Source organism: Antechinus flavipes, chromosome 1, assembly GCF_016432865.1.
Source record: "Antechinus flavipes isolate AdamAnt ecotype Samford, QLD, Australia chromosome 1, AdamAnt_v2, whole genome shotgun sequence".
Lineage (NCBI taxonomy): Eukaryota > Metazoa > Chordata > Mammalia > Dasyuromorphia > Dasyuridae > Antechinus > Antechinus flavipes.
The window spans coordinates 414,037,388-414,062,957 of record NC_067398.1 but is presented as its reverse complement, the minus strand read 5'-3'; positions in this window follow the sequence as shown (position 1 = coordinate 414,062,957).

Genomic DNA, 25,570 nt, shown 5'->3' with positions numbered 1-25,570 from the left:
TAGATCAACAGATTAGCTCTAAGACATCCAACACAAATACAAAAGGCAAATAATGAGCCCCTGAACCCCAGAAGGATGATATAAGTTTTCATCTCACAAGGCTCTCTGGGAAAAATTTAAAAAGGATCTTAAAGAGAGTTAAAAGAAAAATGGGGAAAATAAATAAGAACTTTGCAAGAGAGTTTGGAAAAGGAAACACAGAAATAATCTGACAAAAACTCCTTAAAAAAAAGATTTAGTGAAATAGAAAAAGCTAATAACGCCTTACAAACTAGACTTGATGAAATGGAAAGAGCATATAACTCATTACAAAATAGATATGAAAAAGAAAATATTTCCTTGAAAAACAGAATTTGTAAACTGGAAAAAATCCATTGAGCAAAACCACTCATTTAAAAATTCAATTGGCCAAATAAAAAAGTAGCTAAAAAAGATAACTGAAGAAAATAATTCACTAAAAATTATAATTGAACAAATGAACAGGGGTAACTCAGAGGGACATCAAGAATCAGTCAAACAAAAGAAAAAAATAGAATAAAATGTAAAATAACTCATTGGAAAAACAACTGATCTGGAAATTTGATCTAGGAGGAACAATCTAAGAATTATTGGATTTTGTGTTATCCTGATGAAAAAAAGAGCCTAAGCATCATCTTTCAGGAAATCATCAAGGGACACTATCCTGACATCCTAGAATCAGAAGGTAAAATAGTCATTGAAAGAATTCACCAACCAGCTCCTGAAAGAGGTCCCAAAGTGAAATATCATAGCTAAATTTCAGAATTACTCGATCAAGGAGAAAATATTGAAAGAAGCCAGAATGAAACAATTCAGATATTGAGGAGCCACAATCAGTATTACCCAGAACCTAGTGGCTTCCACCTTGAAAGACTGAAAAGCCTGTTATTCAATATTATGAAATGCAAAGAAAATTGGATTGCAGCCAAGAATCAACTATCCAGCTAAATTGACCATTATCTTATGTCCAAGTAGATGGACATTTAATAAAACAGGTGAACCTCATTTATTTCTGATGAAAAAACCAGAACTGAACAAATATTTGATCTCCAAATGCAGAACTCAAGACAAGCAAAAAAAAGTAAAAAGGATAGAACTCTTTAGAACTATATGTTTTTTATAGGTATAATTAGAAAGTGCAGGGATAAGTTTATTTTACTGTGACAATATAAAAAAAAAAAAACTAGAGACGGAAAGGGGATTGCACTGGAAAAAGAGAAAAAATGAGGAAAATACATCTTATGAAGAGGCAAAGAAGACTATTACAACTGAAAAAGAAGGGAGGGGAATGAACATTGTGTGAATCTTGCTCTTATAAGATTTGTCTCAGAGAGAATATCAGACCTATTTGGTTTTAAAGAGAAACTTGTCTCAGTCTAAAAAGAAGAGGGGAAAGAAAAGGTGAAAAAGGGAGAAGCTAATAGAAAGGAAAATAGTAATATTTGGGGAAAAGAATAAGAAAGCTGGAGGGGCTGTAAAGAAGGACTGTTTGAAGGAGGTAGAGGTCAAAAGTAACATATTGGGGAGAAGGAAAAGTGGAAAAAGGAAAGGGAAAAGCATAATTTAGGGACAATAAGATGCCAGGAAACACAGCATTAATTATTTTAACTGTACATGTGAATGGGATGAACTCCCCAATAAAACAGAAGTGGATAGCAGACTGGATTAAAAGTTAGAATTTTACATTACAATGTTTACAAGAAAGACATTTAAAGCAGAGTAATACATACAAATTAAACATAAAAGACTGGACCAGAATCTATTTTGCATCAGGTGACTTAAAAAAAAAAAAGCAGGGGTAGTCATCCTTATCTCAGATCAATCAAAAGCAAAATTTGATTTAATTAAAAGAAATAAGGAAGGAAACTATATCTTGTTAAAAGACACCACAGATAATGAAGGAATAGATAGCAAAACTATGTTAGTGGGAGAATCTCAAACTTGCTCTCTCAGAACTAGATATATTTAACCACAAAATAAATAAGAAAGAAGGCAAAGAGGCAAATAGAATTTTACAAAATTAGATAAAATAAATCTCTGGAGAAAATTGAATGGAGACAGAAAGGAGTAAGTATCCTTTTGTCTCTGTAGTTCATGGAACCTATACTAAAATTGAGCATATATTAAAGCAAAAAAATTCAAAATCAAATGCAGAAATCCAGAAATGGTATGTGCATCCTTTTAGAACATGATGGAATAAAAATCTTTACAAACTGCTAACTCATTAGAGTTGATGTTTTGGGCAATTCCAACAACATTGATCTGAAAAAGGCAAATTAATACAAGTCTGAGGCACCACTACACACATGTCAGACAGGCTAGGATGACAGGAAAAGACAATGATAAATGTTGGAAGGTGCATGAGAAAACTTGGACACTAATCTATTGTTGGTGAATTTGTGAAATGATCTAACCATTCTGGAGAGAAATTTGGAATTATGCTCAAAGGGTTCTCAAAGCATGCAAACACTTTGATCAAGCAATGTTTCTACTGGGGTTATATCCAAAAAAAAATATAAAAGGAAGGAAAGAGACCTACATGTGCTGGGATGTTTGTGACTCAGTTTTCAGTTTCTTGTCACTATAAAAAGGCTGCCACACACAGCCACATTATACATGGTCATAACAAGATTATACAATGATCAGTTGTGATGAAGAGTGACATCTACAGTCAGAGAGAGGACTGTGGGACTGAGTGTGGATCACAATGTAAAATTTTCATACTTTCTATTGTTTTTTTGCTTACATGTATATACACACACACACACATATACATATATATTCATGCACATACATATGAACACACACACATATACATACACACATATGTGCATGTGTGTGTGTATGTGTGTGCATAAAACACCTATCACATTTTGTATTGCATTATACTTCCTTCTTTTGAATGTCCAATCTCCCAAATACTAAAGACAGGGTTGATTCAAATTTCTTTTTTTTTTTTTTTTTTTTTTTTTTGTTTATTTTCACTTGGAATTCTAGCATGTAAATCGTATCTTATATTTGATGGGTATTTGCTAAATTTTTGTTTAATTAATGGAGATTTCATTACTACTACTAGATGTTTAATTGGAAGGAATCTTGAGAAGATGCACATATTTTGTAATCATGGAGAAGTAGAATTAAAAATGACTTTCCTCAAAGCATCTAAGAAGAATAAAAAAAATAAAGACAGTGCTCATTTATCAATATTTAATGTCTAGGTTTAATTTATAATTTAAGAGTCTATGTAAGAATATTGATTTCAGGTACATGATAATAGGCATTATTCAGAAAAATAGCAATTAAATGAACCTCAAAATGAGAGATAAATAAAGACAATTAATATGTAATGCATCAACATTAATGGCTTCTTAAGTAAAGCAGAACATTGTGTTGATGATGACATTTTTGGCATTTGACACATTGTCATTTATTGAATATAGCACCTTTTGAACTACTATATGTATTATGTTTTATTGAGACATAATCTATGCCTCTTAGCCTTGCCTCCCTCACAAAAATATTTTAATTAGAATTTTAAAATGATGGCTTTAACAAAGGAACAAATATCCACTATGTTTCCAATAAGTCAACAATAAATATGTTTATCATCAAATTTCATCTAAAAAAGCCAAAAACTGAATGAAGACTTAGGGTATATAAACAAATGAAAGAATTTTATCTAAATGACAAGGAATAGTTGTTTTGTTCTCATTCAAAATTCTAAATAAAAGCTAGAATAAAGGAGAAAAGGAAGGAAAAAAGGGGAGGGAATGAAGGGAGGAAGGAAAGAAAGAAGGAAAATGAGAGAAAGAAGGTAGAAAGGAACTAAGGAAGGGAGGGAGGGAAAACAAAACTAGACAGTGTGGACAGCAGTAAAAATTTAATTTAATTATCAAGAAAAAATAACTGGATTATTATATTTGATAATGTCAAATCAATCTGCATTATCAAGGAAAGTTATGTAATATTCTTTAAAGATCCTGGAGATTAGAAATATAATTAATAAAAATGGTTTAAGATTAATTTTAGTTTTTAAAAAAAGCAATAGTGTGGCACAAAAAAAAAAAAAAAAAAAAAAAAAAACTACCTGAAGTGTTATAGTGCAGTAAGTAAAATTCTCAACAGTAAACAAAGTATTATGTGCAAGAAACATAAAAGTCTTAAACAATGTCTTCATTAATTGGTTAATTATTCAGGAGATACTTATGAAATGCCAGCAAATGACCTTTTTTTGGATAAGTAGAGGAGTGGAAAATTTTTTAAAAGTAAAATAAAAATCTTGGATTCAGTCCCAGAAATCATTTGTGAGTACTAAGAAAAATTGTGGTTATAAACTGTAAAAGTAGGGAAGAACAATTTTCAAGCATCAGGCACAATAAATTCCCAGGAATATAGAATACGTAACAGGGAATATTATACAATCATCCACTTAAGAATAAAATTGTGATGTGGTTTAATTACTATTTTAAGATTCAGAGCTGAGTTACCTAAAGTTTTTCAAAAGAATGATTTGGTCAGGCCTATTTCCTGGAAATATCACTTTGGCTGCTTTATAAAGAATAAATTGTAGAAACAGTCAAATGATACAGTGCAAAGAGCACCAGCCCTGAAGTTAAGAGAACCTGAATTCAAAACCTGCATCAAACACTTAGCATTTACTAGCTATGCAATCCTGGCCAAGTCACATAACCCGAATTGATTCTACAAAAATGAATGAATAAATGAATGAATTATAGAAAAAAATAAAAACAAGATTATTAGGAAAGGATTGTAAAATTCTACTCATGAGGTGATAAGTTTTGAACTGCAATTTAAATCAAAAGAAGAAAACAGATTGCGTTATGTTATGCAAATAAGATTTTCCAACTGGATGTTGGAAATGGCTTGGGAAAATGAAAAAAAAAAAAAAACAACAAAGATAAATTTGCTTTGTTATACCAAGATAACGATAAGAATGTTAGTGTTCTTTTAAATTATAGAGAAATTAGAAAGAGACATAAATTTAGAAAGAATATATATATATATAACTTCTGCAGTAGAAAAAGAGTTCTCCCATAATTTGATATACACATGAAATTTGCCTTTGGGTCCTATACTGTTTCAAGGCAAAAACAATTTTTGCATTATGTTTTACACACACACACATACACACACACACACACACGTATGCATACACATATGCATCCACCATACTATCATATAACAAATTATTTTCCTAGGAATGAGATTGATTAGGAGGCTAAGTCATTGAAGATAATGATTTTTTAAAAATTTCTCTTTGAATTTTCTTTTATCCTTTCTGCAATGGAAGATGTATAATTTTTCAAGAAATACTGTGTAATGTTTTGAGCCAAAGTGAATTTTATATTTGCAGAAGTAGTTGGCACAAGAGCCACATGTGGTAATTGTGAATTTCCACAGGTCTTTGACAACATCAGTAGGGTAAGCTAGATGTATTTGAATGTTTTTACACTTTTGACATCACAAAAGGATCATTGTGATCCCAAATATATATCTTCAAATAATGTCATACAAGATCCTGAAATGAAAATATTTTATTATAAACTTGAAGACAGTATAATGTCTTCAATATGAGTCATGTCATGTATGTCAGTATCAATATGATCTATAGAGCAATAATCATTTTCATATGATAGAACAGCAATAATTTCATTGTTGTAGAGATATATACTATGTTTAGAAAAGTAATGAGTAGAAATCAAGCATGTGGCATGGATGAAGCATTATAGTTTATATTTCATAAATGCCCTAGGAATCTAAGATGATTTAGTGTCATTATTCTCTCCCACAATTGGTTATAATCAGGGTCTCTGTATTTGCATACTCATGTATGCATAAACAGATACTCAATCCAAATAAAAAAGAAAAATCATGCGTTTTTCCAGCATAATATTTGAAGCAAATTATGCCTTTTATTTATAAGCCAAAGGTAAAGAAATGCACACTCTTACAATGGCTTGATGCATTAGTACAATGTCTAAAATGAGAAGACATTTTAGGGCTGGTGTCTGCAATGGAGAAACAAGCATGCATTTAAATGAAATCATAGATGGTCAAAAGAGTCTAAATCCAAGGAAATATAGAAGTCCAAGAAGAAAGAGCTATAGCAGTAGCAGTCATTATTGTATCAGTAATACTGCTAACAAAGGCTGGTAGGCAGAGCGAAGATAGCAGAGTGAAGCCATAAAGCTGATTGAGCTCTAACAGTTTTTCTCATAAATACATGAAACCAAGCCTCTGAACAGAGCTTGGAAAGACAGAGCCCATGAAGAGAAGTAATGGGAACATTTTTTCAGCTCTAAATAGATTGGAAGGACTTAAAGAAAGGTTAGTCTCACTAGGCTGTAAAGGGTAAAACACAAATCAGTAAAGGATAAAACACTGTCCGAGAAAATCAGTGGAACGGTATTAATCAAAGGAGATCAGCAACTGAGACCCTCTGTCATCACTCAAAAAAAAAAAATAGGAGCAGAGCAAACCAGTGGGACAACCCCCAGTTCCAGGGCAAAAGACAGATAACCAGCCAGATAAATCAGCCAGGAGCATATTGGACTACCTCCAAAGCTGGGAGCAAGAAACCAGGCAAAATGGACTTCTATGCTCAAACCATTGTCTCAAAGCTGCACAAGAAGTTTGGTCCTTTACAGGACTCAACTTTAAAGTCACAAAAAAGGGGGATATGAATTTGTTTCAAGGCCTAAAATCTTCTTGAAATAGCTCAAAATTTTTTAAAATCAAATAAGAGAGTTAGAAGAAAAAATGGGAAAAGAAATTATAATACAAGAGAGGTATGCAAGACAGAGTCAACAGTTTAGAAAAGGAAACAATTTCTTTAAAAATACAATTGGTCAAATGCAAAAAAAAATAAATCCACTGAACAAAACACAAATATTAAATGCTTAATCAAATAGAAAATGAGATAAAAAAGGTAACTAGAGAAAATAATGCATTAAGGACTAAAACTGGGCAAATGGAAGCTAATGATATCATCAGACAGCAAGAGCCTGTGAAGCAAATTTTTTAAAAATGAAAAAAAAAAAAAAAAAGGAAAAATGTAAAAACTGGGTGATCGGTAAAATAACTTCAGGAGAGATAGTTTTAAAATTTTTTAAATACCTGAAGTCCATGACCAAAAAAAGAGCCTGGAAGAATTCTTCAATAAGTCATCAAGGAAAACTTTCCTAATATATTAGAACCAGAGGGCACAATAGTCATTGAAAGAATTCATCTTAAGGACTTCTGAGGATGGAGTCAAGATAGTGGAATAAAGTCAGGAAATTGGGAGAGCTTTCCCAGTTTTCTTAGAAAACCATAAGAAACCTAGCTTGTGAACAGAATCTGACAAAGTGAAACAACTTTCCAACTCAAGATAGAGTGGAAAAAATTCAAGAAAGTTCAGTATTACTGGTGAAAAAAGTGTTCAGTGCAACTCAGATAGATGCTGGCAAAGCCCATGAGAGGTTCTTAATCGGAGCGAGTCTGTAACTAAGATTCTCAGTCTTGGCTCAGTACAGGAGCAAACCAGTAGAACAGCTTCTGATTCTAGCTCAGAAAGGAAAATCTGGGAAATCAGGCTGTTTTCTGAAAATAGCAGGCAAAACAATCCTCTGAAAACACAAGGAACCCCTATGCTCAAAGCCAAGGATCTAAATTGCAAGGAAGCTTGGTACAATGCCCTGTTTAACCCAGAAACAGAGTTCAATGATAAAAGTAAAAAAAAAAAAAAAAAAAAGAGGAAATACCTAAAGACAAAGGAAAAAAAAAATGAGCAGGGGATAGAAAAGAACCTTCATCATCAAAAACTACTGTGGTTACAGGGCAGATCAAAACACAAACTCTAACAAGAACAGAATGTCCAGAGAGGATATCTCAAAAGATGATATGAATTGTTTCAAACCCACAGAGCAATTCTTGGAAGTGCTCATAAAAGATTTTAAAAGGCAAATAAGAGAAGTAGAAGAAAAAATGAGAAAGGAAATGAGAGGTATCCATGAGAAAGTCAACATCTTGGAAAAGGAAGGAAAAAAGTTGAAAAACATAACTCCTTAAAAATGAGAATTAACCAAATTGGGAAAAAAGATACAAAACCCAACTGAATAAAATTACAAATTAAAAACCAGAACAGGGCAACTAGAAGCTAAAGAATCTGTAAGATAGCAAAAATCATTCAACATACAAAGAATGAAAAAAAAAAAAAAGAAAAAAAAAATGTGAAATACCACATTGGAAAAACAACTGACCTGGAAAGTAGATAAAAAAGATACAATTTTAAAATTACTTCCCTCCTGAAGGCCATGACTAAAAAAAAAGAGTGTAGATAGCATTCTACAAGAGATCATTAAGGAAGTCAGCTCCAATATTATAAAACAGAAGGTAAAATACTAATTGAAAGAATCCATCTTCTGCCTTGGGAAGAGCTCCTCCAAGGAAAACCACAGGGAACATTATTACAAAACCCAAGAACTATAATCTCAAGTTAAAAATACTTCAAGTTGCCAGACACATTTCATATATCAAAGAACAAGTCAGGATTACCCAGGATTTGGCAGCTTTTACAATAAAAGACATGAGTGTGTGGAATACCATATTTGGAAAGACAAAGGACATTGGGTTACAACCAAAAATTAATTACCCTTGAGACTCAACATTATCTTTCAGGGGAGGAGATGAAGTCTCAGTGAAGTAAGAGATGTTTAATCATTTTTATTGAAAAAGCTAGAACTAAGGAGAAAATCTAGAGACACTGGACTTAATAAAACCATAGAAAAGTAAACAAGGGGAAAATCAATATTATTTAAAGGTTAAACTGTTTACATCTCTAGGTGAGAATATTATATGTATAACTCTTGAGAACTGTATCTGTCACTAGGGCAGACAGAGGGATGGCAGCACATGGATTGAGGATGTGGTTAAAAAATGGACTCTGATGTGATGACATAAAAAAAAAGATATTAATGAGTGGGAAAATGTCTGTACAGGAAAAAAGAAGAAAGGGGAAGTATATTAGGACAATTATTTCACATGAAGGTGCAAAAACTCTATTATAATTGAGGAAAAGAAGGGAGGGAGATGAGTACTGTCTGAAGCTTGATCTTATCAGTTTTGTTTCAAAGTGGGTATAACTTAATCATTCAGTTGAGTATAGAAATTTATCTTACCCTTGTTCCTATAAATAGGAGGAAAAAGGAAAGAAAAATGGGGCAGGATGGAAGGGAGGATAGAAACACTAGGAGAAAAGAGCAGAGAAGAGGACAAGGAGTCTTAGAAGATAAAATAATGAGTGTGTTGGGTAAAAAAACATGACTAAATACAGGGTGGAAACAGAGAAGAAAAGCATATATAGGGAAGAAAATAGAATGAAGGGAAATAAAAAGCTGATAATAATAACTATGAATGTGAATGAAGTCTCCCATAAAACAGAAGCCAATTGCAGAGTGGATTAACAAAAAGTACTACAATGCATTTTTATAAGAAGCACATTTGAAACAGAGAGATATAAACAGAATAAATTTTTTAAAAAGCTGGAGCAGAATTGATTATGCTTCAGCTAAAAAACAAAATACAGGGATGTTGGAATCCTTACGAAAGTGTTAAGTCATTAGAGTTGATAGAGACAATAATTATCTAATTTAGCATGGTTCAGTATGATTGATCTGATCCTACCAGGAGATGTTATGGGCCAGAACCTGAAACAAGGTACTAAGTAGAACTGATGGAAATAATGCTTGTGTTCACACCTTTAGAGCGCTCATATAAGCAAGAAGCTCTTAGGACCAGAGAGCACTCTGAGAGGAAACCCACAATCCCACACTTGGAGAAGGAGCATAAATAGAGCTTCACTGAGCTAGTCGAATTAGTTCAGGAGAAGCCCTCTCTCAGTGGTGCAACCAGATTTATTCATCCCACCATGGTGGCTGGCCTCCTGCACTTCCCCCACTGAGACCCAGGCTGGTCTGAAAGGCTCTCCAGAAAGCTGCCCAACCCCAGGCAAGAAGACAAGACTCAGAAGGAGCACTCGGAGGCAAGAGAGATTCATTCCAACTTTCACCTTGGTGCTGGCTGGAGGCTGAAGGACAAGCCTTTGGATTTGGAGATATTCTGAGGGAGCTCTTGGAACCAAGCAGAGAGATAGGCCTCTAAGAAGGCCCAGGCCCAAGGAAGGAAAAAATAAACATTTGCATTTTATCAGCTGGCTGCATTTGGAGTGATTATTACTTGTAGCTGAAACTAAGGCTGCCTCCAGAAAACCTTCCCAAGAAACCTACTCCCAGAGAACCATTATATTTTAAAGAAGAGAACACCACACAGGGAAAGCAATTTTGATATCAGATAAACAAAAGTACAAAAAATTGTATTAAATGACATAAGGAAGGAACTTAGATCTCGATAAAGGGTACCATAAACAATAAAGTATATGCACACTAAATATGTATGCATCAAGTGTAGTGAAGCCAAATTGCTAACGATTTTAAATCAGTTACAAGAAGAAATAGCAAGCAAGACTATACTAGTTGGATACCTCAAACTTCCCCTCTTAGAATCAAACAAATCTAACCACAAAGTAAACAAGAAAAAAACTAAGGAGTTTAATAGAATTCTAGGAAACAATTAGAAATCAAACAATCTAATTCTAAAGAATAAGTAGGTCAAACAACAGAAAAAAATTATAATTTAATCCTAGTGAATGACAATAATGAGAAAATATGTCAAAATCTATGGGATACATTCAAAGCAACTTTTAGGGGAAATTGTATATTTCTAAATAGCTGCATAAATAAAATAGAGAAAGAGAAGATCAGTGAAATGGGCATGCAGCTAAAAAAGCTAGAGAAAGAACAAATTAAATACCACTTATTAAATACCAAATTAGAAATTCTGAAACACAAAAGAGATATTAATAAAATTAAAACTAAGAAAACTATTGAAATAACAGATAAAACTAAGAATTGGTTTTATGAGAAAAAAAACAGCAGAATAGATAAACCTTGGGGTAATTTGATGAGAAAAAAATTAAGAATTAGCCAAATCACAAGCATCAAAAATAAAAATTGTGAGCTCACCACCAATGACAAAGAAATTAAAACTATAATTAGGAGCTGTTTTGCCCAACTATATGGCAGCAAGTCTGATAACCTAAACAAAATGGATGAATATTTACAAAACTATGAATGCCAGGTTAACAGAAGAGGAAATAAATTACTTAATTAATCCCATTTTCCAAAAATAAATTGAACAAGTTATTGATGAACTTCCTAATAAAAAAAATCTCTAGGGTGAGATTAATTCCCAAGTAAATTCCACCAAACTTTAATTTCAGTACTATGTAAATTATTTGGAAAAATAGGTAAACAAGGGGTACTTCCAAATTGCTGCTGTGACATAAATGTGAAACTGATACCTAATTCAGGAAGAGCCAAAACAGAAAGAAAATTACAGACTTATCTCCCTAATGAATATGCAAAATTATAATAAAAATGTTAGCAAAGAGATTACAGCAACTTATCAGCAGGAAAATATATTATGAACAAGTGGGATTTATACCAAAAACGCAGGGCTTACTCAATATCAGGAAAACAATTTCCATAATCTACCACTTCAATAACAAAACAAGAGGAATCATAAGATAATTTCAATAGATGCAGAAAAAGCTTTTGACTAATACATCAGTCTTTCCTATTAAAACACTAGAGAAGGCAGAGATAATGAGAGCTTTACTTGAAATAATAAGCAGTGTCTATCCAAAACCAAGAGCAAGCATTATTTGTAATGGAGAGAAGCTAGTCACATTCCCAATAAGATATGAAGTGAAACAGGGTTGTTCATTATCAGCACTATTAATTAGTATTTTGTACAAGAAATGTTGGCTTTAGCAATAAGAAAAGAAAATGAAATTAAAGGAATTAGAGTGGGTAGTAAGGTAACCAAATTATCACTTTTTGCAGATGATGTGATGGTATACCTAGAGAATCATAGAGAATCAAGTAAAAAACAACTAGAAGCAATTCCCAAATCATTTAGAAAGTTGCAGGGTGCAAAATAGATAGCATAAATCATTAGTATTTCTATATATTACCAACAAAGTACAGCAGCAAATGATACAAAAAGAATTTGTATTGAAAATAACTGTAGATAATATAAAATAGTTGGGAGTCTACCTGGCAAGCTAAAGTCATAAACTATATGAAAACAATAGCAAAACACTTTCCATAAAAATAAAATCAGATTTACTCAATTAGAGAAATATCAAGTGCTCATGATTGGGCTGAACTAATATAATAAAAATGACAATAATACCTAAATTAATCTACTTTTTCAGGACCATACTAATCAAACTTCCAAGAAATTAAAACCATTTAGATTCTTATGAACAAAATGCTCTAAACCATTATTGATCAGATAAATGCTAATTAAGAACAACTCTGAAGGACCACTATATTACCTCTCAGATTGGTTAAGATGACAAGAAAAGATAATAATGAATTTTAGAGGGGATATGGGAAAATTGAGAAACTAATGATTTGTAAGTAGCATTGTGAACTGATCTAACAGTTCTGGAGAGCAATTTGGAACTATGATCAAAGGATTATCAATCTGTCCTTATCCTTTGATTCAATGGTATCTCTACTTGAACTGTATCCCAAAGAGATCATAAAAAGGGAAAAGGACTTATGTGTGCAAAATGTTTGTAGCAGTCTTTTTTGTATAGTGCAAGAAGCTGGAAACTGAGTGGATGCCTAATAAGTTTGAAAATAAATTATGATACATGAATGTTATGTTACTAAAATAGTAAACTTATTTACAATTTGATACTTAGACCTGAGGAAAAGGTTATACTTTAGCTTTTCACTATTTTATGTTGAAATAGTGTAGGCTCTGGAACTACTAAAATCCCACTTGCACTAATGAGTACCTACATTGTAACTACTAAGCTGTGAAATCTCCATGAGTTCTAGGATTAAGCCTGAAAGGGGAGGGAGTGAATGCTCTAATGCTGTTTCCTCAAGATGCCATCAGTCATGTTTTCAATTAACATCAATTAATAATTTATTCAATTAACTTTTAGAAAAAAGTAATTTTCTATACTAATATAATTGCTGCAAAACATTCTACAACACCTGGATATCTGTGATACACTGTACCAAAAATGGGAAGATAGGGAGAAATAAGAATGTATTAAATCTATGCTATATGGCAGGTACTCTGATAAGAATTCTACACATATTATATCATTTCATCCATACAATAACTCTGGAAGGTAAGTAGCATTATTATTTCCATTTTACATATATTAAAAATGAGGCAAACAATAATTGACTTGCCCATGGTCATACAGCTTATAAGTGTTTGAGAACTCAAGTCTTCCTAACTTCTGGCCCAGTGCTCTATCTATTATTCAACCTATTTACCTCTAAATTAGAAATGAGAAAAAAGTAGACTCAATCTTATAGAGCCCCTGGAGCAAAGATAAATGCTACTTCTGATACTTTAGTTGTAGTCCTCTATATATCCTTGTAAGTGTAGTACAGAATCCAATTTGTCTCCCCTGAAATTTTGTAGAACTTTGAATATGACTTGTTTGTTTTTAAATCCTAGTGCTGACAGCTTTGCCTATTTATTGACTGTATCCCAAGGATGAGGGCACAAATGGGAAGATGCAAAATTCCAAAATTTCCAAATCTCCAAAGTTCACAGGATCTCTCAAAAATTGAGGGAGACTATATTTTTGCCCACCTGCATTTTTGATTTCCTTCACAGGCTAATTGTACAATATTTCAGAGTCCGATTCTTTTTGTACAGCAAAATAATGGTTTGGACTTAATTTATACTCTAATATATTTAACATGTATTGGTCATCCTGCCATGTAGGGGACCAGATGGGGGCAAGGAGGGGAAAAATTGGAACAAAAGGTTTGGCAATTGTCAATGCTGTAAAATTACCCATGCATATAACTTGTAAATAAAAAGCTATTAAAAAAATTGAGGGAGAAAAGAGTGGGTCTTCAGCCATAAGTATTCCTCCCTGCTTTTCCCAAAATGTTTCTTCTCAAGGAAACTGTAATGTTGTGTTTTTTTTTTCTCTCTACCATTAATTACTTTCAACCCTCAAATCCAGAATTACATTAATAATTTTGTATGGCTACATAGGGTTCTCACCAGGTTAATATATATCTGGGTTTTTTCAAGCCATTTATTACATCAATTTTATTATTACATCAATGTCTATGTAGATGGATTAAATAAGAATAATTCTCTTCTGATAGAAAGAAAGAGACACACAGAAAGAAACACACACACACATACAGAGAGAGAAAGTGAGAGAGAGAGAGAGAGAGAGAGAGATCTATACATAGATATATAGTAATTTGGTTATCAATAATCAAACCAACACTCTACCCCTTAAAATTGTATTTTTATCATGTTTGGGTTTTTCATTTATTGTGAAAAAATATAAATATAGGCAGTCAGAACAATATAACTTCACCTTAGTCATATAACTGCTATGAGCTGTCTGAATTTTTGACTAGTAATCATAACCATGTTTTTTTCAACTATGAAAAGTAAGCTTACCTACTGACATCAAGGGTAAGAGATTGTATATCTCTGCCTTCAAAGCAGAGAGGGAATATCTTTGTTACTTATATCCATTAGGTACAACCGTAACGTTTTTATATGGGCTAGATAATTCTAGAAGCTTTAGGAGCTAGGAAAAGAGTATGGGAAGTACTAATACCTTCAAGCTATATTTGAAAGAAGAAAAAATGAACTGCATGAATTTTAAAACTCACCATAATGAATATCCATAAATGAGCCCACAGCATTTTGGCTGTAAAAAAATAAAAGATTTGCTAGTTCATTATAGTTCATAATTGTAGAACCCAATTTCAGGTGAAATTTTCACATAGTATTTTATAGAAACTGGTAGATAGCCTCAGTAGTTAAAAGAACCTAGCTGATTTTATATAAATATTATGTTACATAATTCAGTACCATTAGACAATGAGCAAATTAGGATGAAATCCCATAAGGATGAGTACAATTATTTTTTTTCTAAAGATATCTTTAGGATTTAAAAAAAATTGTAGTTCAAAATTATATCTTATCCCTAAAGAAGAGCACTGTGAAATCAAAGTGAATGTCTTTTATGCAGCTATCTTATCATATTGAGACATGAAATGTTGAAAAGCAAATGCGCATTTTAAACTTTGGTAAATATTTAAACAATAGATGCCATGATCATCATAATCATTACCATACTATTATTAGTAGGTTTTTTAAAAATACAAATAAAGTTCTAGGAGAATTTGTTCTGGAATAAATTTTTATTTTAATCTTGCTCTTTAATATTCAAAATTAAGCAGAGCTATTGCAAAAATGACTGAGTTATTTTGTAACTGAATAAATTATTTAGGTAATAGGTCTTATTATTATTAACATATGATTATGTTTACATTCAAAGAGAGGAAGAAGTTGAAGATGAGGGATATTTGAAAGAAGTAAGAAGCAGAAGGGAAATTGAGAAGATGAAAAAGAATATTGAGAAGAAGAAAAATAGAAAAAAAAAGTCAGGGAAAGAAAGAGGAAAAAGAAAGATGTGTTAGTATGACCATAATCCTTCAGTTTTGGGTGAAAGGTCAAAGGATTAGAAAAAATTAAGAAATGGCTCAAGATGATGCTTCTTCATAAATTAGGCTATAATTTTAATATATAGAACTGCTGCCCAGTCTTTTTCTTGAGCTGTAAGTTATTTTTCGTAAGTTATTTTTCTTTGCATAAAACCAAACTGTACAAACTGTATTAGCTCTTTAAGAAACTTTTCAGATAACTTCCAGAGGTTCAAGTCAAGATGGAAGAGTGAAGCCAGAAAACTGCTTGAGCTTTCCCAGTTTCCCTGGAAAACCAGATAAAACCAAATCTCTGCACAGTGTCTGACTAAATGAAACCACTCTCCTGCTCAAGACAGACTGGAAAAACTTCAATAAAGGTCATTGACACTTGGGTGAATGGATGGTCAGTCCAGCTCACATAGAGTCTGGGATAGTCAAGAGATGGTGTTAATCACAACAGATCCACAACTGAGACCTTCAGTCCTAGATCCATAGAGTAGCAGATCAGTGGGCCAACCACCAGTTCCAGCTCAAAAGGCAAATTCTAGGAAACCAGACTGTTTCCTGGAAAAAGCAGGCAAAGCTATCCTGCAAGCACAAGGGGATGCTGTGTTCAAAAACCAAGGCTCAGAGATTCACAGTAAGATTAGGACAGTGGCTCATTTACCCCAGGAGCAAAGCTCAATCCTAAAAAAAAAAAAAAAGGAAATACAAAAAGAAAAGGAAGGAAAATTAACAAGAAAAAAATAACCTTGGCAAAAGGAAAAAATATGTGTGTGTGTGTGTGTGTGTGTGTGTGTGTGCATGTAAAAAAACAACCACCTAGAAAAAGCGATACAGAGTCTTAAAGAAGAAAATAAGTCTTTGAAAATTAGAATTAGGCAAGGGGAATCCCTTGGCCTCTTATAGGCCAAGAAATAACAAAACAAATTATAAAGAATATAAAACTGGAAGAGAATGTGTCACATTTTTAAAGAAAATGGACAGATTTGTAGAATGCATCAAGAAGATAAAGCAAGAATAATTGGAATACCTGAAAGCTGTGGCCAAAAACAAAACAAAATAAAACAAAAACAATCAAAACAAACAAACAAATATGCTGACATAATAATACAAGAAATAATCAAAGAAAGAACAATAGAGGAAATAAGAAATAGAAAACATTTTCTTTCACCATCTTTCTTTTCTATAAAGAAAACACATAGGAACATTATTACTAAATTTTTCAACCCCCAGCTCAAAGAAGTTGTTTTACAAAAAACAAACAAAACACACAATCAAAATATGTTGAGGCTACAGTTAAAATGTTACAGGATTTATCAGCAACTGCAAAAATAAACCACAGTCCTAGAATATTATTTTTCAGCAATTAAAAGAATTAGACCTATTGACAAAAATATTATATCCAGCAAAATTAAGCATATTATTGAATGAATTTTTTTTAAAAATTCATTGAATTCTCATAATTTCAGGATTGTGGCTCAAACAAATGTAAACTTAATAGAATATTTAACAGAAAGCCAAAATCAAAGATTAATTTCAAGTGATTCAGTAAGGTCAAACTATTTATGTTTTATAAATGGAAATGAAAACATATGTTTAAGACTGATATTAATATTTGGGTAGTCAAAAGAAAGATTTGGGTATAACTGCCTGTGATCTGATTCTAAAAATCAAAAACATCTAGGAAAAAGTTAAATTAGTAATTATGCTTTACAAATGATATACATAGAAAAAAACTAACACAAAGGCATTAGATGGAGGAGGAGGGCAGTAGTTCTAAAAACCTATTCTCATTAGGAATGGATTAAAAAAGGAAGGATACATATACATACATTTATAAATTCAAACATATACATAAATATGTGAAAAATATATTTTATTGTAATAATATACTCAGAAATAATTGTAAAACAAAATAATGTCACTTTCTGTATGAACTTTCAATTAGTATTTAGTCAGCCAGGGACAGATTTAATTGATTTTAATGTCATGATCAAGTGGCAGCTTGATCAGCTAGTTGATCACTAAGAATGCAGGAATACTGAGAGATACTGGATATTTCTGCATTCTTATTTCTAACTTTTTACATCTACAATTAAACCATTGGGAGGAGTGTACATTAATATAGTTCAGTTAAAAAAAGTGTAGTAAACAAATCCAAGATTGGATAGGTTTTATAAAAAATATATCTGGGAATATAATTGAAATTAAAGTTTAATATGAGTCATATGTACAATATGAAAATTGAACAAAGCTGATAAAAATTTACAATGTTTTAAAAGAGACAACATATCCAGGACTACAGAGGAAATATTTCTACTCCATCCTCAATAAGTTAGAAAAATATTAATAATTCGGATTTGGTTCAGAGAACGACATCAGCATTAAAAGGGCCTTGAGATCCTATTACAGAAGGATAATATCAAGAATGTTTAGGCAAGAGAATAGTAAGCTTAGCGAGGAATGTCAAATTTGTCTTCAAGTTTATCAAGAACTATTTGTTGTTATTTCAAAAGACAAAATAAAAATCATAATTAGAAATAGGGGGGAGGGAATGCTTTGCTTCCAGAAGTCAATTGTCCAAAACTATATTACAATGGATTCAAGTGGAGTTCAGACTAACATTCCATGTTTTACTTCTTACCTAATTTGAATAGCCTCTAATATTTAGGGTATACTATAGATATAGTGAACAAGTTAAAATTCATTCTGATACTTTTTTCAATATTTCATAATTTGAGATTTTAAATCTGTGAAATGGTGCATCAAGGCCCTACCACACTTAGATTGCAGGAGAAATGCAAGACTTAATAACATAGTATTTCTTATTTTGGGGTTACTTAACTGGATTTCATCTATTCTTATCATATTGCTATTTCAATTTCATAACTTAGGCAAGCTGGAACAAAATTCTTCCTGTAGGTTTAAGTTTAAAATGTTAAAATTAATGTGTACTCTTACTACAATTAGTGTAATGGTGATGATGATGATGATAGTAATCACTGATAGAATGTCTACTTTGTACCTGATATTGTGCTAAGGACTTTACAATCATTTATTCATTTGATCCTCACAACATCGCAATCTCTAAGGGAGCATTATGTTCTGAGGTTTACCTAAATGTAACTTATCCAAACTTAGCTCATCCATTGCTCACCTCAGCAATACACAAAAGTAAATTAATAACATGCCACCTACAAAACATAAGTAGAAAATGTAAAGAAGCTCAAAAAACATTTAGCAAAACAAACCCAAATCAATGTGATAAAAACTTACTTGCCCAAACTGTGAACCAGGAAACAATGCAATGTAGTTTGCATCTGGGCAAGAATCTTATGTCCATATAAATAAGCACATCTATTTGCAAACTGGTAAATGATGTGCAAACACATTTCTTTTTGATTTCCTATTGTAGGAAAGTGGAATTGAGAATATTAAAAATCCTTGCAATTTGAAAATTTGCTTGTGAAAAAGGTAAAAAATATATATGGCTCCAATCTTATGCTTTCTGTTAGCAAATTTTCATGTAAGTCATCTTTAAATAGTTCAAATATTTTCATATACTAGAGCTCAAACTATGCTCAGTTTTCCATGTATAATTTATTTAAGTAAAATAAAATAACTTAGGATGAGGAACTTATCACTTATTTCTAGGTAGGAACTTGCATCATTGATAAGGTGCTTAGTATTACATATGACCTGCATTGATATAATGACTGCGATTTTATAAAGGAAGTTTATAAATATACATGTTCTTACTAAAATAGATAAGATAAAATACTTAGGAAAGAGAAATGCCTAATGAATTATTATTAGTGAAGCATCTCTCAGTATAATTTTATAGTTATTATGTTTCCTCCTATTTCTCCAGACAATAGCTTACAGAAATCATCTATAGAAGAGACAATGGCACTTTTTTTCTGACACCTGTAGGGTTTTCAACATCTGTTGGGAAGATAAAATTGGTAGGCCACAATATGACAGTTATATTTTTAATAGCCCTGGGTAAGACATGATGTCATTTCATATGCAAAATTCTTTTCTATCAGGAATTTTCTTCAAAGTTCAAATGAGAAGCATTTTATAGCATAAATAAGCAACAATTACAAGAATGACAAAAGACCTTATATTTCATATATGAGGCCATTTTCCCCAGGAAAAATAATTATTTATGTTAGATAATGAATTGAATTTCAAGCTTATCATTTATGTGAAAGTTGGGACAAAATGGACAGCTAAACATCACAAACACACACATATACAGAGACAAGACAGAGACAGAAAATGTCTGTGTGATTTTTTATAAAAGTAGATAAGTTAGACAGATAGGCATATGACTTTAAGTAAAGGCATACTATCTAATGGAATTTATTTAAATATCAAGCCACGACTTCTTTTTGGGAACCAACATTTTAATATTCTTTTATTTTATACTGTTGTAATCAATGCATATGCTTACCTGAATATGCTCACCTTATTCTTCTCCATATTTTAATAGTTTTTTTCTGATTTATCTTTGGATCAACTAAGAAGTATGAATCATAAAGGGGATATTTCCTTTTAGAATAAATTTGATAGAATAAAAATGACAATTTATTAATATTTCTTCTATTCACTATGTAGAATATGGTAGTATTAACAATACACACAAGTACATTTTTGCATAATATATAATATATGCATAAATTTCCACTCTACATACACAAACATATATGTAATAGATATGTTTTTTTTCCCTTTATCCATAGTCAAATTTATTTTTCTTAGACTAAATTGTATCTCCTTTTGTTGGAATCCTTACTAACTGCTAACTAATTAGAGTTGATCTAATCTTACAAGAAGATGTTTTGGGCAGAACCTGAAACAAGGTACTAAGTAGAACTAATTAATACAAGGCTTGTGTTCACACCTTTACTCATTGGAGTTCAATGAGTTCACACCTCCCTTGAAGCTCTTTGAGCCAGAGAGCACTAGCATAAATAGAGCTTCAATGGGCCAGTCAAAGAAGTTCTTCAGAGAAAGAAGCTACAAGTAGAGATTTTACCGGAATGATATGAAGAGTGGAGCTGGCTGGAGGCTGAAGAAAAGCAGAGGCAGAGGCTGAAGAACCAGACCTTTGGATTTGGCGACATTCGGAGAAAGCTCTTGGAACCAAGCAGAGAGATAGGCTTCTAAGCTAACCGGGCTATATTGGAGATAGTAAAAGATCTGAACTTTTATCACCTGGCTGCGTTTTGGGAAGAAAAAGCTCACCACATCCTTTTATGTTAGAAAATTCTCCCAAAATGGACCATGGGGGGTAGAACAAGGAACAATGCTATGAACAGTTTGTTTCCTTCTTTCTATTATTATTTGACCTGGAGGCCACCTCCAGTCAACCTGATCTATATCTTACTAGTAAACTGAAATGTCTCTGGAGGAGGGTGTGAGGCTGATGACTTTGTACATACCTTCCTCACTTAAATCTAATTCACTCCTTGTCATAGTATTACTTCTCTGATAGTGTAGTCCTCTTCAAAATGAAACACAAATAACATCAGCGAGTAGTGGGAACCCTACTTGAATTGGCCAGTTGTACACCACAGCTTCTTTTCCTTTCTGTGTTTTTTCCTCCCTTCTTTTCTTCCCTCCTTCCTCCGTCCCTCCTTTCCCTCTCTCTCTCTTTTCCCTCCCATCCTCTCTTTCTTTCCTTCCTTCCTTCCTTTCTTCCTTCATATTCACTTCACTTGCATATTATGGTATTTCATCCCTGATAAAATGGTTCTCTTCAAGCACGAATGACAAACAACAATTTTTATAATGATACTTTAATTTATCATGCACACACACACACACACACACACACATATATATATATATACATATATGCATGTATACACACACACACACACACACACACATATATATATATATACACACACATATGTATGTATGTATGTGTGAGTCTGCTAGGTGATGTAGAGGATACAACTTTGAGACGGAAGCCAGAAAGACCTGTTTGCAAATCCAATCTCAGGCATTTATTAGCTTTTGAACCTAGGCAAGTAATTTAATCCTGCTTGCTAAATTTCTAATATGAGCTTGATAAGGAAATGGCAAACCACTACAATATCTTTACCAAGAAAATCCCAAATGGGGTCACAACGCATTGGAGATAAATGAAAGAACTAAATAAAAAAAAAAAAAGAAAGAAAGAAATGTATATATGCATACGTGTGTGTATATAATATGTAAAGGGCTGAACCTCTGAATAAGTGCACTGAAATCAGACAACTAAGCACTTAAGGCTAATTACCTATTGGACAACAACTCTATTAGCATATGTTTGGAAAAATGGCCCTCCTCACTATTCCATGCTGGCTTGATCTTTTGGTGCATACAGATAATCGTAAGAGGGATTAGAGGGTGGAGTGAGACAAGCCAGACTCACTTTGCAGGAAGACTAGTAGAAGGGAGGTTGGTGGCGAGGTTGTGGCATTTTTATCCATCTCCTTTATTTCTCCCCCTAAAGATGAAAGACTTTTGCTTATCCTGATTCTGGCTGATCCTGAGATCTCCAGGGAGCTAGCCCAGATTTTACAATAATCCAATTAAATAAAAAGTTCTTTGAAAGAGTACTTAATTATATTTAATATTTTGAAGATGTGCTAAGAACAAAAAACAATGAGAACTGTTCCTCTCAAACTATAAATTACCAACCTATTTAATGTAAATGAAATTATATCATTTTATACTTTGAATACTCTCATGTTCTGCTATGCACATGATCATGTTATTGTTTCTTTTCTTTTTCTATTTTTTTCTATTCTGTATTTACGTTTTAGATAAATAAATATATTAAAAAAATACTTCAGTATAATAGAGCTGATATTTCTTTAGGAGATCTTTGCCTGATTAATTGTAGCCAGTTCCTAAATTGAACTGTTTATTCATCAAGTATCAATTGCTATATCCCACAGAAGGAATGACCAGTACCCAATTAAGTATTATAAGAAACATTTAATTTTCTTGACAACATAAAATATAAATATATTTCTATATAAATTCCAATACCAAAAATTATATAGATAACATAATTACATGAATAATTTCCAAACTTGTTAAAAAATAAAAACTTATAGGCAGAATTGATCGGTAACTGTTCAAATTTGAAAGCCTTCTGGTTCTGAGAGCTACTGTATAATTCAGTACAATCACTGAAGTCTTTTCACTATTCTTAAAGTCATTGAACTGACAGAAAACGAAGTCATAATCTTCAATTCTCAGTCAATCTATGAGATTCACAGCTTTATCAAGTCAATTTTCATTCATATTTTGGAAACATATAAACAAAAAAGTCACAAATTCTTAGCTTTCTATTCATCTTCATTATATTCTTTATACAGAAAGAATTTTTTTTAATTTTCAAAAGATTTTTTAATGCTTTCACTTGAGTTTATTTATTCTAATATTTTCTGGAAACACTGTTTGACATTATGTCTCCTTTTAAAATTGCTGACAAGCGGTAGCTTAAGACTGTCTCATTAGGGACAGGAACATGTAATAGGTAAAATGAGTATCTGGATTTCTGGCTCTATATAACCTTTAAAAAAGAGCCATCAGGAAATAATAAATTATTCAATTTTATGTTTACAAAAAGACTCTAAGGTAGGAATTGCTATATTTATTTTATAAAAAAGAAATCTGATGTTGAAGGACATGAGTAGAATCACAAATACATTAAATGCCTGGGCTGGATTTGAACAAAGTTCTTTGAGTTTTAATATAAAAATACTAATCACCATATAGCATCCTCCCTTGTTAGATTGTCAGAAAACAAATGAGCCTTTATACTGACTGAAAAATAGAACATGACAAAAATATATCCAAAACATCAAAGAAAATCTGAGGGATCTTGTTTTCAATTCAGAGCATTAGGGAGATTGTGTTTTAGGAAGTTGAATTTTTTTTCAGAAATAATATTTAACCACCATTTTTCTCTTCCATATTGACAGCTTTCTTAGTCCTAATGAGAACTTTAAAAAATAAGTTAGTGCATGTTCTTTGTTAGCATTTATATTTTTTGATTTCAAAAGTGATAAGTGGGGGGGCAGAGCTAAGATGGTATTTGTATATTTCCATACTCTTCTTTGTGAGCTCTCCAACTATGCTCACACTAATTACAAAATTCAGCCTCTGAAATAATGCTGAACTGGTAGAATCCACAAATATTGGGAGTGTAGCAAGTTAGCAGTAGAAGACAATTCCAAAAATCACTAAAAAAATCTGTTTTGGTGGGACATGGGAGGAGGTCTGGCACAGGCACGGAGGCAGAGCATGGAGGCCAGCCCATGATGAGCAGACCCAAGGTGGGATGTGGTCTCTTCAGGGCAGTACAGACTCCATGCAGTGGAGAATCTACAGGAAGGACAGTACCACAGTGTTGGCTGGGTTGCAAGACAGTGGAACAGCAGAGAAGTTGTAAAACATCCAATACAAACACAAAAGGTAAAGAGTGAATCCCAAAGCACTGGAGTCTCACAAGGCCTGGCCATACCCACCCAGCACTGGAAGTGACTCAACACAATCCCAGCCCAGACACTGCCGCTTCACACTGACTGTAGAGGAGGCTTGGCAAGCCTTCCTTGTCCTAAAAACAAATCCCAATATTTGTAAAAATGAGTAAAAAGGCAAAGTGAACTCTTACTATGTATAGCTTCTATAGTGAAAGAGAAAAACAGATTTCAAACCCTGAGGAGACTAAAAGCAGATTGTCTCCAGATAAACCTGCAAGAGTGATATAACCTCATCCCCATCACACAAGGCTCTCCTAGAAAAAAATTAAAAGGACCTTAAAAGAGAGGTAGAAGACAAAATAGGGAAAGGAAAGAAAAATTTTGCAAGAGGGTTAGAAAAAGGCATATAACTTATAAAATGCATATAATAGATGTATTGGAAAGTAAGCATCTAGAGATATAAAATTTCCCCTTATTACAGCTTTGCTGTATCCAAAAATTTTGGTATGTTGTCCCATTATTTCATTCTCTTTAATGAAATTATTGATTGTATCTATGATTTGCTGTTCCCCCCATTCATTGTTTAGGATTAAATTATTTAGTTTCCAATTACAGTTTGGTCTATTTTCCCCTGGCCTTTTATTGAGTATAATTTTTATTTCATCATGATCTGAAAACAAAACAAAACAAAAACAAAAACATTCACTAATTCTACCTCTCTGCATTTGATTTTAAGGTCATCATGCCCTAAAATATGGTCAGTTTTTATATGGGTTCCATGAACTGCCAAGAAAAAAGTGATCGCCTTTCTGTCTCCATTCAATTTTCTGCAAAGATCTATCATACCTAACTTTTCTAGAATTCTATTTACTCCTTAACTTCTTGCCTTTAAGTGCTCTTGGACAGGTCCACACCAAAACATACCTCTCAGATTGGCTAAGATGACAGGAAAAGATCATGATGAATTTTGAAGGGGATGTGGGAAAACTGGGACACTGATATATTGTTGATAGAATTGTGAAAGGATCCAACCATTCTGGAGAGCAATTTGGAACTATACCCAAAGAGCCATCAAACTGTGCATACTCTTTGATCCAGCAGTTTCTCTATTGGGCTTATATAGCAAAGAGATCTTAAAGGAGGGAAAGAGAACAACCTGTTTTGACAGCCCTTTTCACAATGGCAAGAAATTAGAAACAGAATGGATGCCCATCAGTTGGAGATATAAGAGATAATATTTATAATTTAATTTAAGCTTATATAATTATAAGCAGGATGAATATAGAGAGGATTGGAGAGACTTACATGAACTGATACTAAGTGAAATGAGCAGAACCAGATCATTATACATGGCAACAATAAGATTATGGGATGATCACTTCTGGTGGACATGGCTCTCTTCAATAATGAGATGATTAAGACCAGTTC